Here is an 18,322-nt window from a genome sequence, read left to right on the forward strand (position 1 = left end):
CCCGTCCAGCCCATCTTCTGGGCTACCGTTGGCGCTCCACTCGTTGGACGCAATGGTGGCGGCTCCCCCTGGGCCCGACCCCGAGCCCCAATATCAAAGGATCTGTGGGAGATCTGTGGAAGAAAGACAGAAGTTGCTTAGTTGTTTTGATTGGATTTTAATTTATATCGTATTCATAATCACATATTAAACCCAAGTTACAGGATAGGTGATACTCTACATTTTTCTTATTATCAACAAGTCTAAATCATGTCTGTGCAGCCTAATAAACTGTAGCTTATTCCTCTCTAGAGATCCACTGTTGTCTAAAAGCATTTAACAACAAGCCCCCAGGAACAGCGCTAGGCTTTGAAGCAAATTCGACATAGTGGCCAAACCGTGTAATTACAACGTTACGTGATGCACACTGGCACAGAAAGCTACCATTGTGAAACAAGTAGCTGTAAAACAGTGGATAAGATACAAGTGTCACAACCCCCATGAGATGACTCGTTTCACCGTCAGAATTTGATTTGGAAAGTCTAGAAGAGCCACCAACTGAATTATTTTACCCCCATTCAAGTCAGCGGACGACTAAACCGGAAGTTAGCCGGGAGGCGTCTGTAGCGTGCAGGCTCTATGGGCCAAACAATGTGGAAGATCTGAGCTAGGGCTGCACGATATTGGAAAAAAAACTGAAATTGGGATATTTTGGTTTTCTGCGATATGAAGAAAATACAGGAATTTTCACCAGATATCTTCAAAAGCTCAATAGAGGTTATGCACATAATGCGAGATAGGTCTTATTTGACATTGCATGTTCTGCAATGTATCTATAGCACATGTGCACACTGCGATGTCGATGCTGAAATGTGACATTTTGTGCAGCCCTAATCCGAGACTCAAGGGAAATTAAATGAACAGGGCCACCCACCTCCCTTATACATCCATGTTTCAACACATCAGTGAGCCACACAGTTGCCATGCTTTGTAATAATAAGCAAAGGCACTGTTTATTTTTTATGTCAAACCTCAAAACTATCTTGATGTAAATACTCACTAGCACATTAAATCTGCATTACAACTGCAAATAGTCCCAAACAAAGGCACTATTTTACATGTTTAAATAAAGAATCTATATATTTGTAACCCATTTTAACGATTTATGTCTTTAATAGGAGTCTGCGAGCCACAGACTGGGTGGGAAGGCCAAACAGTAATGAGAGACATACTACCACATTTAACGTTTTGGTCTAATCATGGGCTGTGTTGACAATAACAAAATTGGGGAAATCACCAACCCTTTTTCTCATTTAGTGGGGAAAATAATCAGCACAATATAACAAGCGTGCTGTCGGCATTTTCCTAATAAAGACACTTCCCTGCTTAAACGACAGTACGTTCAGCTTTTCAACATTAGAAAAGTCAGTCGACGTGAGGCTTTTGTTTTGTGCAGGAGAAAACACCTGCATACACGGCTTGTATCGATTTTCTTCTAGTGGCCACAGTCGGAACTGCAGGACATGCGACGCCATCAGGAAAAAGAAAATCCCTCACGAATGACCGCAAAGCTACAAAGATCTTTTGCAACATTCAGGACTTTCACTCGATTTATCACACAGTATAATTACAAGCTGCCGTTTGTCTGATCAACATGTTATTTGCGTGACATACGTGCGCGGTGGAAATCAGTCCGGTATGAGGAAGCATGTAGAAGCCCTGTGGCGTTTGTGCGGCTGGATGAGCAGGTTTTTTTATGATTTGTGAGCATCCTGCTGCTGATTTGCCTACATCCTAGCACAATGAACTGTGATAACCTCGAGGCACAGTGAACGGCTTTTTCTAATGTTGTTTCCTTGTTTCAAAATTCATGACACAACACTGCTGATGTGCACAAACAAATCTGAACTGGACGCCGACAAGATCTTTGAAATACAGGAGAAAAATGAAGCAGAGGTTTGTTAAAATAAATCGATCACATTATCTACAAGCTTATGAACACATTTTCATACGTAACCTGCTAAGTTTCCTAAGAAATTAACAAAAAAAAAAAGGGATTACTTGTGTGGATGCAAAGAAGGTCCTGAACTGTGTGAGTTCATGTAAAGCATGATGAGATACATCAGACTGAGGAATGTCATTCATCTATAGGTCGCTGCTTTGGCTTCTTTGACATTTTCTTTATGGCAGTCATTAAATTTGTATGAATAAACAATGTTAACCGTAATTATTACTATAATTTCCTATATTTTATTTCTCTGAAACGGCCAAATGAATTCAAGATATTCCATAAAACGAAGTTTAAAGACCTCACTAATCAGCGCTGGCCTCAAAGAATTCCTGTGGTCTGGGAACTGTGTCCCGATGTGGTTGGCTTATGGCTGACTGCAGGCAAAGATCTTAAGTATTTTTCAAGCTGCCTTTTCAGCATTGTATTGTTTCTGAAATGGAAGTCTATGAGGTAACCATGATCCTCCCAGGATGCTTGTGTTTCTGCTTTATGGTTTCTGCAGATGCTGACAAAAATAATGGATAAATAGAGAGAGCGTCCAAATTAGTGTTTCCTGAAAAGTATAAATTAAAATGTAGGGTTTTTGTGTGTTGTTTTTTCCTTTCATTAAAAAACATATTTGATCTCTTTTATGAGGTTTTGTGCAGTTAAAAGAGCCATAAACTGTTAAGAGTATGATTCCTGAAACATGAAAATCAACCCAGATATCAAGTTGACCTATGTGTGTAAAAGTGAAGTAGAAATTACAAACTGGTGCCCGACCAATAGATCAGCCGATATTGGCCTATCACATATATATATCAGTATTGCCTTATACCTTGTCCAATATGCACTCATATTTAAACGCCTTGGGTAATCTGAATTCTCAGGGAAGTTTATTGTTTTGGTGCTCTGATGTTATTTTAGACGATAAAGTGTATTGTGAAACTGCAAAATATCCTGCTCCTCTTATGTCTTTGTCATAAGTGTTTGATAACCACATTTGAGGGATATTTGTGTGTGTCAGCCGATATGTTTGTTCACGAAGTAAGAAAGAAAATACGAAACACATCTGTTTCAATGGTATAGCAAAGAAACTCAGCCATGCATGGAGTATAATAGGAAGTGAAAATGGGTAATTGTTGGTCCATGTTGAGCATAAGCATAGTTATACATAAATATTTTTTTCAAAAAGTAAGAAAGAAAAAATTCAAATAAGTATTTGTGATGATTAAAAACAACTAGATTGAGGAATACCTGGAATACTGAATCAATATTCAATCAATCATCATTATAGTATATTTTCTCCAAAACTGTGAAGCCAAAGAGTTGTTTTTTTGTTAACTATTTTTATAACGACTGTATAACATGACAAAATGGCTGTTCAAAATTGCTCTATAATCTCCTTTAACCTCATCTTTTCTGATCACATCTCAGTATCTGGCGAGATTCACACTTTATAATCGCCGCAGTTCGACCAAATCATCCGAGAACCACAAACTGGTGAAAAAGCAAAGGTGGAGGATTAGTGACGCTTCCTTTCCCTTCCCATCATCATTTAACGGGAATTTCAAAAGATCAAAGGCGAGTAGACCAGTAACACAGTTCCTGCGGTGATATTCTGCCTCTTACAACATGAAATTCATGGACGTCACTGAACCGAAACGAGAGTTTGACAAATATCCACAAGTCAGGCTGCTAATTTTAGCTGAGAGGGTATTGGTTATGGCGGACCCTCTGCAACAGGGTCACGGTGTTAAAACTCAACACTGAAACGAAGCACTCATCAGCAGCTCAAGTGATCCATCTCAGTCGTCACAGATCACACGGCTGGATCGCTCCCAATGGCAGCTTACTACATGCGACTGGAGTTAGTGTGCGCTTAATTATACTCTGTGCTGCCAGTTTGTGAATAAACAAAATTCTGAATCAAAGAAAATAAAAAACACACAGAAACGTGTAAGTAAGTAAGTAAATACATCAAGAAACAGAATTAAAGTTCCTACAACTATTTGTCAGTTAGTGCTTCAGCAAAACTGGTTTATCGTCTTTTTTCAAGGAAAAATGCCAAAAGTTCTCCGGTTACAGCCTCTAAAATTTTTACCATTTGTCTGCTTTTCCATCTTGTATTATAGCGAACTGAATACTTTAGCGTTTTGGATTGTTAGTTGGACTAATCATCTTGTCTATAAAATGCCTGAAGACTGTGAAACTACAAGCCGATGCATTTAAATGTCTCGTTTTATTCAACCAACAGTTTACAATCTCGCATTACAAAGAAAAAAGCTTCAAATCTTCACATTTGAGAAGATGGAAACCGCAAATATTTGCAATTTCTGCTTGAAAAATGATTATTCACTGATCATTATAACTCCCATTGTATTGTATGTCAACGGACAAATTGATTAATTGTCTACCCATTTTTCACTGACGTCTGACATTTTGCTGACCATTAAATGAGAAAATAATTCCTCCATGATGGAAAGAATCCTGAGTTGCTGCCCTAAATTGGATATAATCGATTTTTTTTTTTAAATTGAAACAAAATAAAACAGAGGGCACACACATCAAAAAGACCTGAATATGGCAGCACATCATGACATTAGCCATAATGATTTGACTTTGACAAATTAAAAACAGAAATGTCTACAGGCACAAAGAGCCATTAAAGCTGCAAGAAACTTTCTTTTATTGTTGATTCTGGCGGCCCCTGTGGACAAAAGTGGTACTGTACTAAGGATCTTGATCTGGCTAACATGCTTTTGTTTTGAAAGAGAGTGAGACTTTTTTTTTAACACCGCTGTATACACGATGCATAAAAACGTATCTATTGTTAGTTACGTAAACTTGCAAAGTGAACTTTGTTTTATTGCCGTATCACCAGACTACAGAGCAGTGTCTTTCCTCAGGCTGTGAGACTCCTCAGTTCATCCTCAGCACACTGCTATACAAAATAATTTAAACCTTATGACTTATCCAAACCAGAAGTATTGTAATCTAACCCCGGTACATTAAGAATAACTATAATAGCTACGTGTAGAAGTCTCCTCGCTGTTGGTCTTGGTCTAGGTCATATCGACACATCAGTATTGTATTGAGACTGTTTCATAACTGGTTAAAAGTTCCTTGTAGTGCATTTAACATAAACACTAATGTTACATACACATTTCCATCTCAGGCTCGAGTAAGCAGATGCTGTTTGTGTGGTCCGGTGTGAAAATGTCTTTCAGGGCAGCTCAGAGTATTTTCATTAATGAACGCACAGGTGCTGAGGGGCAACAGCTTCAGTACGGTCGGGGCAATAATCAGAGACAAGTGGCACAGTGAAAGACGCAGGGAGGGAGGAGCAGCCGCTCTATTGTTGATCTCCAATTATAGCTGAGAAAACACAGCAAACCTCCTCCGCACTGTGAGCCGTGAAGAGCAGCAAGCGGCGTTCAGTGCAACACGCCGATCCGACGACCTCAACGGAGCTCCGAGTGCTCACGAGAGTGTGTTCAAGTGAGGTGCTGCGAAAAGAGAGGCTCTTCACCAAGAGAGGGGCCTGAATTCCAGACATGTCCTTATTAAGAAAGGGCTGCGAGTGCTCACTGTTTCTCCTCCTGCCTCCCTTGTGTCAACCCAACGCCCTCCCTCCCTCCCTCCTCTGCCTCCCCCCCACCCCCCCGTCCACCCAGCGCTCAGAACGTCTCTACCCAAATAAGGACAGGAGACCAGGGGATGCGTGTATGGGAGGAGTGGGTGGTGGGTGGGTTGGTTGGTTGGTTGGAGAGCCGAGGGGGATAGGGGGTGTGTATGCGAGGGGGAGGAGTGGGGAAGGGCGTCGGAGGGGAGGGGGGTGTGTTGTCCAATTTAGGCGTCCACTTTGGGGTCTGGAAAACAGTGGGATTGTTCCAGCTGGAATGCAACATCAGCAGTGAACACGCTCCCGCTTTGTGACGCTCAGAGCTCAGACTAGAGGCAGGGCATTGTCAGTGGAGCCATTTTTCAATACCTCCTCTATTGGAGTCACAGGATTTAAAATCAGGACAATAGTCATGACTTCATCATAAAAGTGAGTGGTAAATAAAGTTACAAAGACAGTTTTATGGACTCGAATGCAACAGCTATTTGACAATCGTACACAGTTCCAACGGGAGACCTTCGGGATTCGGCTCTCCGGCGTGATTTACTGGCAGCGTGTGTCATTTGAGAAGAGAAGCTGCTGTAATTAACATATTGATTATATTAGAACAGCTGTTACAAACACACTGTCATGTCTCTTTGAGCCAAGTTTGGGTGAGAAACTTCACAACATAGTAATGACTCACTCACACAACAAAGTAAAGATATACGGAGCAGCACACATGAAATATGGCCGATAAATCAACAGGCAGAAAATAAAAATGAAATGAAAAAGAAAATGAGTTCACCCAAAAATAAAACTTCTGTCATTTTTATCAAGTCAGCCTCACGCTGATGGAAAGTCAGGTGAAGTTTCAGAATATTTTCGGAGCTTCACAGCGAAAAAGTGCCACATTTCTCTTAAAGAATTGACTTGTCTCCTAAAGAAAGGACTTTAAAAACAACCAAAATACAAACAAACATAAAATGGCTCTGTACAGCTCGACCAGCGTAATCCAAGTTTCTGAAAGCTTAGCGTAGCTTTTAGCTTAGCAGCTACAATGAAGATTTTGGCTTAAACAAGGGTGTAAATAACGTCTTTTTAAATCAATTTGGGATCTTGGGACTTGGACAAGCTCCATTTTACTGTTTATAGTTGTTGTTTTTTTACTTTCTTAATTAAATAAAGTCGCAAACTACTTCAGTTGTTTAGCATCGCAGTACAGCGCCGTTGTGAAGCTCCAGAAACGTTTCGTGAACTACGAACCTTCACCGGACTTTCCATCTACATGAGGCTGGGTAGATAATGACTCACTTTTGGGTGAACTTGTCCTTTAATTGATTAATAGGATTTTCATCTTCTTTCTGTTTAATGTGATAATAAATGTCATATTTTCAGGCTAGTGGTCGAACAAAAGAAGAAAATTTAAGGACACATTTTAGCCTAAAAGGAAATTCTGAAGGAACTTTTTGATGTTTTGTTAAAAATCTCAAGATTAAAGAATAAACAAAATGAATTAATTGGCTGAGGGACTGTTTTGTTCTTGTACAACATCATAGATTCATATCTTTGTTGTATGTAGTTTCCTGGGCCTACTATGCAAGTAGAGTACTCTGTACATGATACTGAACTAAATCAATGAAAAGGATGTTATAATAAATTAAATAAAGACAAACAAACTAAAATGTTAGCTGTAGCCCTCTGTCCCACGAACAAACCTGTGTATGAGACTCCCTCAAGCTGTTGGCTGGTGGGAGGTTTTATTGAAGGATCTTGATTGAATGACACACTCCTGCCACATTTAACACAAAAATCAGGGACACACCTCCCCTCCCACTCTCTGTGAGTCAGGCCATGAGACCGGCAGCATTCCAGCATGCAGCAGGAATAACGCTGCGGAGCTATGCACCTCTCACGTTCATTCAAACGGCGCCATTCATGCACCAGAATCCCTCTTCCCGTTTTTCCCAGCCCCGAACGCGGCGATCGCATTGCAGTCCGCTTTCAGCAATCGGCTTATCTCCGCTCCGACTCCATCTATGAACCAGCCCGAGTTTGCTGGCACCGCACCGAGTTTCCTTTTTTCTTTCTAGACAGGATTGTGTGCGGTGAAACGTCCCGATGAATTCCTGTAATTCTACTGAGTCACTCTCAGGCTGCTGGGTCACATGGAAGAAAGCTGTCTGTATAGCCTAAATCAGGAAAGGGATTCCATCACAGGCATTTGTTTAGGTGTGCCACAGAGTGTAGGAAATCCCTCACAAAGGAAAACAAACACAGTCTGTGTGTTTCAGTAATAACAAGTGGACGGTGTGACATTCAGGCTTTGACACAATAACACTTATTCACTCAGGCAGAGCCGGGCTGACTCCTTTTTTTTTGCATTGCCAGTTTTTATGCCTCAATTTTATCTTCCACTGAACATGAGATCATCAGATGGACCAACCAGATGGGTTTCTACTTACTCAGTGGAATTCAAAGTCAAGACCTTGAGTCAAAGTTTCTCTGTCATGTCTCCGAATTTAATGGTCTGATGGTAACATCTCCTCTCCAGTCCACTGATGACAAAGGAGCATTTGTCAAACTGACACACGTTTAAGACCAGACAGAGCGGATTTTTTTGCCATATATTAAGAGACTAAACATCCCACCATGAGAGCCATGCGAGCCAATAGTAGCATTACTGCGAAAAACCACAGTGAGGCATTTAACAGTGAGTGACTTGTCATTATTTATTTCATTATGAAGCTTAAGTATTTCCTAACCTCAACTCTGGTTCCTCTGAGCAACTGGATTTCAACAGAAACGTTCTCGTCCTTGAATGCAAAACATCCGTGAGAGAAAATGTCATTTTAATGATGTCGCGACTGAGCTAGATATAAACATGACCCGTTTTAATGCTCTCATTAAAAAATGCTGTAAATACCAAAAGGCAACATAACAAAACAAATATGTGCATTTTCTTCAGCCTGAAAAGTCTGTGCAGAAAACATCCGGTGCATTTTGTATTGTAGGAAAGAGCAGGAGCATCAGATGACAACAGCAAAAGAGCCACCACCTTTATGAACCTGGCCCACTGGACTGAAGATCACATTTGTGGGTTTGTGTTAAACACAAAAATTGATACAAACATTTAGAGTCGCTGACAAACTGTGGCTCATGTCGATGTAAATTTGTTTCAAGTGCTTTGGAAAACAGTGCACCAGTTGTCATGGAGCACCTTGTCTTCGACCTACTGTGCATCTCTGCTCGAAACAAAACAGCACGTATCCTGATGAGGACTAATAATGGCAGTTTTCAGTTTTCTACCTTTTGTAAATGCACCAGAATCATTATTCAGTAAGTATGTACATACCGTATGAAGAGTTTAACCGCAAATGCATCAGAATCACCCAACCATGTTGTTGTGTTTTTGTCATACTGCCGATAAAATAAACACATTATTATTACTTTGGCTCTGATGCTGTACCCTTTGCCTGTAGTCATAATACTGTGGTCTTACTCAATATCTAGCCCACAACACTAACTGACCAGTTACACCTCAGTGTAAGTAATAGCCTGACAATCTGCAATCTGCATTAATAATAATCAGTATCGGTACTGGCCCTAAAAAAACAACAACAAAAAAAACATATTGGCTGAGAATTCATGTTGGTGCTGTTGACATATTATCACCTTAATAATGTGAAGCACCAACCTGTTAGAAACATCAGCACTTCCTTGAAATCATGTTTCTGCCGACTGAATCAATGTAAATCTATTACTTCCTCCCCTTTCAGCTCTGCTTTGGTCTCCACCAACTCCTGAAAGAAAAATCTGACTCTTTACCTGCTCAATGCTCCACTGTGTTCATCAGCTAGTCGCTAACTGTGTCTCTCTGTTGTCTGTTCGGTGCTGGGCAGGCAGTGTTCAGTGGGGCTGCAACTGACAGATATTTTCATTATTGATTCAGCTGCCAATAATTTTTTATAATAAATCAGTTTATTGTTTAGTCTGTCAACCGTCAGTCCAAACCCAAAGACTCGTCATTTATTAACAAAAATGACACGCAGTAAATCCTCAAATTAAAGAAGCTGGAGCGAGCAAATGTTTGACATAAATTATCACTGAAGCTCATTGTGCTCAGTGGGTTTATCAGAAGCTTTGTTTGAAACAATACAATCAAGAGCACTCAAGTTGCAGGTCGTAAATCCAAAACAAGGAGCTGGAAGATGCTAAAACGCTGCAAGGCTGAGGAGAACCGCAAATGAAATCACTGCACGAGTCCCTTCTCCTTACACATTGTCATTAGATTATAAAAAAGCTGATTATTGCGGCTTCAAGAGAAAAAAAATAAACATTTCTATCACAGGTACTTGTCCTTTCTACTATTTCTCGTTATAACAGTAAACATTAGTTTTTGGTCGGTCTCTTGTCCGTAAATCTGCACACACTCATTACCATGACTCAATTCTACTGACTCATGTCCCAAAGCAGATTGTTAACAGATTTCCTTCGAATCTGTCTCTTCCACTGTTGAGCCATCAGGCCTGTTGTGTTTCAAAATCAAATCAATTTTATCTATATAGCCTAAAATCACAATCGCATTGCCTCAATGGGGCTTTACAATCTGTACAGTGAACGACATCCTCTGTCCTTAGACCCCTCCATTTCGAATGAGGAAAAACTTGCCATGTTGAGGGGAAAAAAAACTTTTAACAGGGGAAAAACAATAAGATGGAAGTGTTCGCATGTCTGTCTGTCATTGCCCGCTAACATAACGTACTGTATATACCTCCATCTGTTTGTGAACCAATACACTACAGGATTTGTTCGTGTCTCTAAAAAAGCAGCCTTTGTTGAGTGAGTTGCAGCGAGAGTTGGGACACTTGTTGGCAGAGAACAGACCCCTGCTGGCAGCCGAAAGCCCCCCTGCTTAGCTGAGAGTTAAACACACCTCCGCCGAACTTCACATTTATACACAGTAACAAATCCACAGCCCCGAAACTCCTCCACAAGAAAAAACCACACGTCTTGTTAAGGTTGAAGGGCGCTCACAGATGTCACGGTGAGACCCCCCACCCCACCCCTCACGGACACACACACACACACACACACACACACCAACAGCCACACAAACACACACTTGACAGGGGAAACAACAGGACTTGGTGGCAGAAGGAGCAGCTGCTCTCTGAGGTCAGATTACAGATAAAGAAAACATTTTAGGTCCCAGGCCAGAAAAGCTGCTCTCGGAGCTGGAGACGCTTGCCTTATTCCCCCCACTGACACACAGCAACGCACACAGATGCATTAACAGCAATCGCACATGTTTGTTTGTGTAACAGCGGCTCAATTCAGGAAATAAATCGAAGGTGATGAGCTCGTGTGGGCCTGTCTGCTCAAGAGTTCGCCACTGACGCCGCCGCCTTCCTCGCACTCATGCAAGCACGAGCCCCATCTCCGAAAAATCAGAGTCACCACCCTCCCCTCTCCCTCCTGTGTCTGTGTTTGGCCCTAATAAATTCTCTCCAGCTCCTCCAATAACTTCCTCCTACTTCCTATCTGGCACGGCGCTCAGGAAACAATCAGAGCTGAGAGTGAGAGGAGGGCTGGACGGCCAACGGCTCACACGGCAAGAGGCAGAGGGAAAAGTCGAGGCACACACACACACACATGCACACATACACACCATATGCACCCCTTGTCAAGTCAAACATTTGCAGTTTGATACCAGCTGCATGCCCAAGAAAAACAACAAGGGTAAAGTCTTGCACGCAAGAATGAAAATGTGTGAAAGCGATCCGAGCTGGAAGAATCTGACGTACATTTTTCAAACATTCGCACCATAAAACTCACCACAACTGACTCTTATTTGTTGTTTTCTTGTAAACAAATCACATGGTGAGGAAACGGGCAAACTCACTCTGAGTTAAGAAGAGGTTACTGAATCAGGCAGATAAATGAGTATCACACGTTGAGCCGGAGCGTGGGCACAATTCAGCCTCATTCATTCATTCGTTGTTCTATTTCAACACTGGACCCTGCTGGCTGCGTGGTGGTCTACCTTGAATCGTAACACTTCGAGAGAATTAAGCCCAAATCCAGCCGAAGAGGGAAAGACTGACACAAAACGGAGCGAGCGCGCCAGAGAGGAGCTTTTTTTTTTCTTCTTTTAACAGCCTGAATCAGCATTTTAATCGGAAATTTTCCAGGGAACGTAGCAGAGAAGCCATTCTAGCCTGAATTGGTCATTTTGTGGTGAGGGGAGCGGTTTGAAGCCATAATCTGTGAAACCTTTAAGACATGCATAACTTTGCAGCAGAATGCACAAGCCAATAACTCATCTAACCATGTAAATTGTGGAACAAGGCATTAAAAGCAGCCGTGGCTTTGATCAGGGCCATATAGAAGGGATTTTCACGAGGAAAAACCGTGATTAGACATGAAAAACTGAAACGTGTCGCACATTTAGAGTATGCGCACACACTCATAAAGGCCTGACACCTGTGTTGTTTTATATTCGGAGCAACCAAGGCGAATAACTCTGCGCTGTAGAAGGAGATCATCCCCCAACCCAAAACACTCTGAGCACAGGGATTAAAGGGGTTTCACATGAGTGCCCTTGGGTCACTGGAGCTCCAGTGCGACACACAGGCCTCACACACACACACACACACACACACACACACACACACACACACACACACACACACCAGACGGGTCCGGTGCGAGAGTGAGCCTCCTGTTATCTATAATGGAGGCTGGAAGGAGGCACAGACGCTGGCACACACACTCCCACGGACATTATATCTATGAGCTCCTCCTCGTCAGAGTACATATTATGTGGAACATCGCTCGTAACAGTCGGTCGCTGGAGAAAGAACAACTAAAACGTTTAGCAAGTTGGGGACAACTGACACAAAGACTACACTGTTCTAGGCCACTCCCCGGCTCCTCCCCTGAGTGGTCCGAATAGGAGGCCAGGGAAGCTTATCTGTTAAAACCTCATGGTTTGGAGGATATGTAAACATGTGCAGTGCATTAACGTGAATACAATGTTGATAAATTGTGTTACCGGGGGAAGTGACTGGAATATGTTTTCAGATATATTTGATTATTTTTTGGTCGGAAATGCTTGAAATTCAGCCTTTATTTCCACTGCACAAAGCACGATATTCTCTTCATCTTTAACTCAACCGCTGCAACTTAGACTGCACATTGTCCTCCAGATTGTCATTAATGTGCTTCTGCTGAGAGCTGCAGGCTTTTTCTCTCTCTGAGGCCCTCTGTGTGCTCACCACGCAGACATAAGTGGTATTTGTTCAGATCTGGGTTGACAGAGGGGCAAGTGTCCACCATTTGGACGAGCACTTCTGGGGATGGTGCTAAAAAGCGACCAACGTCTGCACAAATGGGCAAAAGCTCATTAGCCGTTCTTCTGTGGGTTTAACACAAACGGGCGAAGCTGCTGCTCACAAACGGTCAACAGACCTGCGCCCAAGTAAACACTCTGCAGAGGGGAAGAAGGAGGGATGCACTGGAATCAGCACAAATGATTTGGTATACCTGATTAATACTCTGATGAAGAAAATCACAAACACAAGGAGATTTCTGACTCTTTTTAAGGAGCGAACACATGCTCATTAACTCTTCCCGTCCTGAAGGAACACAGATGGGGAGTAAAAAGAGAAAACAGCCACTTTAAGAGGATATCACCCCGAGCAATCTCATTGACCTCCACGACACGGGTTAAGTCATAAAACTTTCCCCCCTCGCGTTTAACTCTCACACAGCGTACACGCTAAATGCGCAACGGCTGAGAAACATAAAGTACGTTCAAGGAAAAAAAGAGACCACATTGTACATTGGGAGGCCTGATGCATTCATGCTGCATAAAACAATGAAGGGGAATCTGTCGGAGCAGCAGAAAGCTTAATCCTTTCCAGATTTACCCATCAGCATCGAAATCTATTATTAGGCATCTTGGCGTGTCTCATTTACCAAGGACACATTGTTTGGTTGTGCTGGTTGGTCGTCTCATTTCAGAACATCATTTCCACATGTTAGTTCTTAAGAAGGGCTCAAACTGTCGATTTAGCCGCTCAACCGTGACCTAACACGACCGACGAGAAGAGAAAGCCCTGCATTATCTGATCATCCTCCATATCAGTGTTGCATCAAAAGAGCGTACCTCGGAAGAGACGCAGCCTGACTTCAAAGACCTCACCAAAAGCCTGGCGTATTTATATTCACAGCCATGTGGATTAAAGACAGAGTGCGGAGGAAAAGCTGTCGTGGAGCTTTGTTTCCCCTCAAACTCGGTGAAAATATAGAAAAATATAATGTCAATATTGTGAAAATATGACATTTTCTAACTTCACGGCCTGTCGCCGCAGTGAAAACAGATAGTAGGAGACAGACAGCAGCAGAGGACGTTAACAGGTTATTCTGCTTCACTGTGACCAACCTGACAGACTGCATTCTGTTGTTTAGTCAGACCTGTTGACTGGCTGTGATTTAACACTGCAGCTCATATGACTGTACAAATTTAGCACGAAGGAGGCGCTAACATGTTGTTTTTACATTTCTCCAATCAGGTAAAACATTTGGCTCGGTCGAAACAAAACAAAAAAAAAAAAGGTTTACCCCGAGCCTGAACTAACAAACAACACAGAAGGCCACAGAGCAGGTGTAGCCTGAGGTGGCCTGCGTATAATTATACAATTAGCTCGCATACGTATCCATGCATGTCAAATCCCCACCTGTGAATTATGTACTTAGGGGGACTTTGCAGAGTATCATCACATGCACTGTTTGTTGGCACAGAAGGAAGAAAGAATAGATAGATAGATAGATAGATAGATAGATAGATAGATAGATAGATAGATAATTCTGAAATCTGTTTCAATTTTAAATAACGGCAAGATAATATGAAAGTTATAAGACATTTAATGTACATAATTGTTTTGCTAGCAGCTTAAAACCAAGTATTTTTTTAAGGGTTAAGAATTTCATGTAGGTGTTTTTGTCATCAGCTTATCAACTAATACAGAAGGTTTGGTATTTCTAAATAAACAAAGACTAAAGTACCAGACGCTCTTTCTGATGTAGCTCCTGTTATGTTTATATGTTATTGTGTATTAACGTGTCCTGTTTTTGACCCTGATGTGTTGTGTTTTTAATGTATCTCGTGCTAATTCAAGCATCTATCTATCCTGTTCTGTTCTAAAGCCTACGGGCACGAACGCAGTGATGTAACGTAAATCATTTTAGGTATGCACACGTGTCGTTCTTGATTGTATGTATATTGTATATTAATTCAGGGCTTCAACTACTGATTTTTTTCCTGGCCATTATTTCCTTGATTTCTTGACTAGTTGTTTGGTCTATAAAAAATTTAAAAATGGTGAAAAATGTTTCCCAAAGCCGAAGATAACGTCCTTAAATGTCTTGTTTAATCCCCAACCTGTAGATATGTTACTACAGAAGTTACACTGTCATAGAGGAGTGAAGACAACCAGAGCATATTCTCATCTAACAAGCTGGCAGCACTGGATTTTAACTTTTTATTTCTTTTTTTTCCTTTTTATTATCAAAATAGTTGATAACTGATGGACAAATTGTTGCAAGTCCACATCAACTTAAACTGCATGTTGTTGTACGTGCCTGTGTGCATGTTGTGTGCTCACAAATAAAAAAAAAAAGTTTAGATCAGGTTTGTAAAAAAGAAAAAAAAGTTTTCTTACTCTCAAACTGAAAGCAAACAATTGTAAAATAAAAACACGTTTAGACACAAAAGAAGATTAAAAAGTAGTGAAAACAGAAACTCAAGTTCTGTTTGTCAAATTGATTTCCACCCTCGCCACACAGAAACACTAAAGAGAAACTATCTGTTGCTTTATCTGTGTTAATAAATAAATAAAACTGCTGCTTTGGTCAGATAAATCCACGTCTGCTGCAGAGCTCGTGCCTTCATTTGACTCTGCTGACAAATCAAGAAGTTTCTCCTACCTTTGGGATGCAGAGGTCCAAACCAGACTGAAGTTGTGTATTCCTCCAAATCGTTTTTGTTTGTCTCTCTCTCTGTGTGCCTGTAGGTAATAACTGCTGGATTCCTCTTGAAGAAGAAAAAAAAAGGCTGGAAGTGTTGGATCCAGGTACGAACTGTGCGAGACACAAAACAAACATATTGGCCCCACTTCTCCGCTGTCAATAGAGAAGCTTTGTTTTTCTTTTTTTTTTCTCCCCCCTTGTTGTATTAGTGTGTGTGTCAATGAAGCGGGGCTACCGGTGAGAAATCAGATTGTACAGAGCACTGTCAGAGATATCCCTGCACACTGGCAAAGTCAAACACAATAGACTATCAATCTGCAAATGTTTTCTTCCCTCCCAACGCGAGGAGCTCCACGGAAAAATGTAAAAAATGACAATGATCTGAAAACTTCACCCGAGACAAGCGGCATGAAAAAACTCCCCAGAAAAAAGGAGCTGAAAACAGAAAGAGGGAACATCAGTGCACAACTTACCTTTTTTTATTCTGGCAGTCACCTTCTTCTTCTCAATGAGAGCAGCTGGTCAGTTTGGTTAGTTTGTTATATTTTGGCGCCTTGTTGTTTTCCGGAATATTTCTCAGAGGTTTGACAGTATAAGTGGAATGTTAAGTATGACTTTGGTATGAAATCAACGCACTACACTGGAAAACGAAGGGGGAGGGAAGGAAAGAGTTTCAAGGAGGAGCCAGTGGCGCGCGTCAATCAACAGGCTGGGGGGCGGGGTCTCCGCCGCAGGCCCCGCCCACCAAAACTCGAGCTGCACACTGAGCTGCAGCTTCCTGCCCTGAAACCTGCCTGTGACACCAGTCTGACAACACACACACACACACACACACACACACACACACACACACACACACACACCAGGGTATATATACATTAGATTAAAGATGTCGACATGCAGCGACTGTGGAAGCACACTTCTGTGAGGGAGAGGCGGGATGAGATGGAAACCAAGCTCGATTGAAAAAATATTATTAGTTAAACAGTTCAAGTATGAGATAAAGTCATGATTATGAGCTTTAAAAATGTAAATAATGAGATAAAAAGTCATAATTATGAGATAAAGAGTTGAAAGTATGAGATAAAGTCATGATTACGATCTTAAAAAATGTAAATGATGACATTAAAAGTCATACTCATGAGATAAAGAGTTTAAAGTATAAGATAAAGTCATGATTATGGTATAAAAAGTTGAAATTATGACATAAACAGTCATAAATATGAGATTAGTTCATAATTATAAGATAACAAAGTCTATTATTATCTAGATAATGAGATGAAAAGTTGAAACTATAAGATGAAAGTCATAATTATGATCTTAAAAAACTGAAATTATGGGATAAAAAATCTAAATTATGCGATAAAAAGTTTAAATTATGAGGCAGAAAGTTTACATTGTGGGTTAAAAGCCAAATGTATGCAAAAGAATAGAAGATAGAATATTAGGGGGATGTGTTTGATATGCAGTGGTGTCAAAACTGCTGAGATCCTTTACTTAAATCAAGTTATCACAGAATGCAAGTTTTTTATTACTACACTTACTAGTTACATAAAATAATATTTGTATTGATACATTAACATGATGCATTTTATATTATGTTTGAGCTGCTTTACATTTTGTTTAGTTTAATCCATAACAACACATTTCACATTTTATAAACTGGTCTTGTGTTTTTTACGTAAAGTATAGCTGTCAAATAAATGTAGTGTTGTAAAGAGTACAATATTTGCCTCTGAAATACAAAGTACAAGTATAAAGTGGCATAAAATGGGAGTACAATTACCTTGATACAATTACTTAAGGGTACCTGAGTACAGTACTTGAAAAAAAACTAAAGCTGAATGGTATTAAAGTCTGATTCTCAGGCACTGATAGATTAAGTATTTGAATATTTTTCCGTAAATATAAATATTAGTCTATTTTGTTTTTGCCGGCATTTGTGTTGCCTCCATATTATTAACTCACACTTGAATAATAAGTATAATAACTTTAGTTGGATAAATAATTAAGTTATTTACCAGCTGAGGTAAAACTGTGATAAATAAATTAAAAAATAAGCTCTTATAAGTACCACATATACACAAATAAAGTAAAATTGTGGCCCTAGTGCTGCTTTTCCCTCTCTTAGGCCTTAGTTATTTATTGAACAATATAAAGTGCAGACCTTGAACACATTTCCACCCAGCAACAGCTCCTTCTGTTGGTCAACATCGTGGTTGCAACACTTTCACAATATGTATTTACACAGCACTGACACACTAAAGAAGAGCTATTGTACATGCAGGCAGTGTGACAATGACTCACTCCCAGATGCACATTCTGTGCTAATGTTCAAGAATGACAACATTAATGTTGGCTGGCTGTATAGATGGAAGTCACGTAAGAGAAAAAAAGACAATGGGAGAAGAACTCGACTTACAGCATCTGTCCAGAGGAGCTGCCAGCTTCAGGCTTCATTTAATCTGCGAGTTTGGACAACTGCCTGAGCAGGTTCAGGCAGAATACACACCTCTCGCTTACTCTAAAGGCCCTCGGCTCAAACAGGTTTTTCATCCTGAGCGGAGCTCTTCTCTACATGTCAGGCAACTACTGCAGAACCGTGTGGGTGTCTCTGAAATCTTTCTGATTATCTGCCAGATCAGAGAAGATGATAAAGTCATAAAACATTTTTTATTCCAACTGATTACAAACCTGCAGTCTAGGGCAAGAAG

General features: G+C 40.8%; 1 long non-coding RNA gene across 1 annotated transcript; it reads right to left on the bottom strand.

Annotated features, from left to right (window-relative positions):
- Positions 1 to 9: 9 nt before the first annotated feature.
- LOC311255265 lies at positions 10 to 16,229 on the bottom strand. The gene is made up of 3 exons (XR_014622348.1): positions 16,082 to 16,229; positions 15,567 to 15,719; positions 10 to 113 (listed from the first exon to the last, which is right to left on the bottom strand). It is a non-coding gene; the product is annotated as an uncharacterized lncRNA (long non-coding RNA).
- Between the last annotated feature and the right edge of the window lie 2,093 nt (positions 16,230 to 18,322).

This window comes from Pagrus pagrus, assembly GCF_965226575.1.
Source record: "Pagrus pagrus genome assembly, chromosome: 3".
Lineage (NCBI taxonomy): Eukaryota > Metazoa > Chordata > Actinopteri > Spariformes > Sparidae > Pagrus > Pagrus pagrus.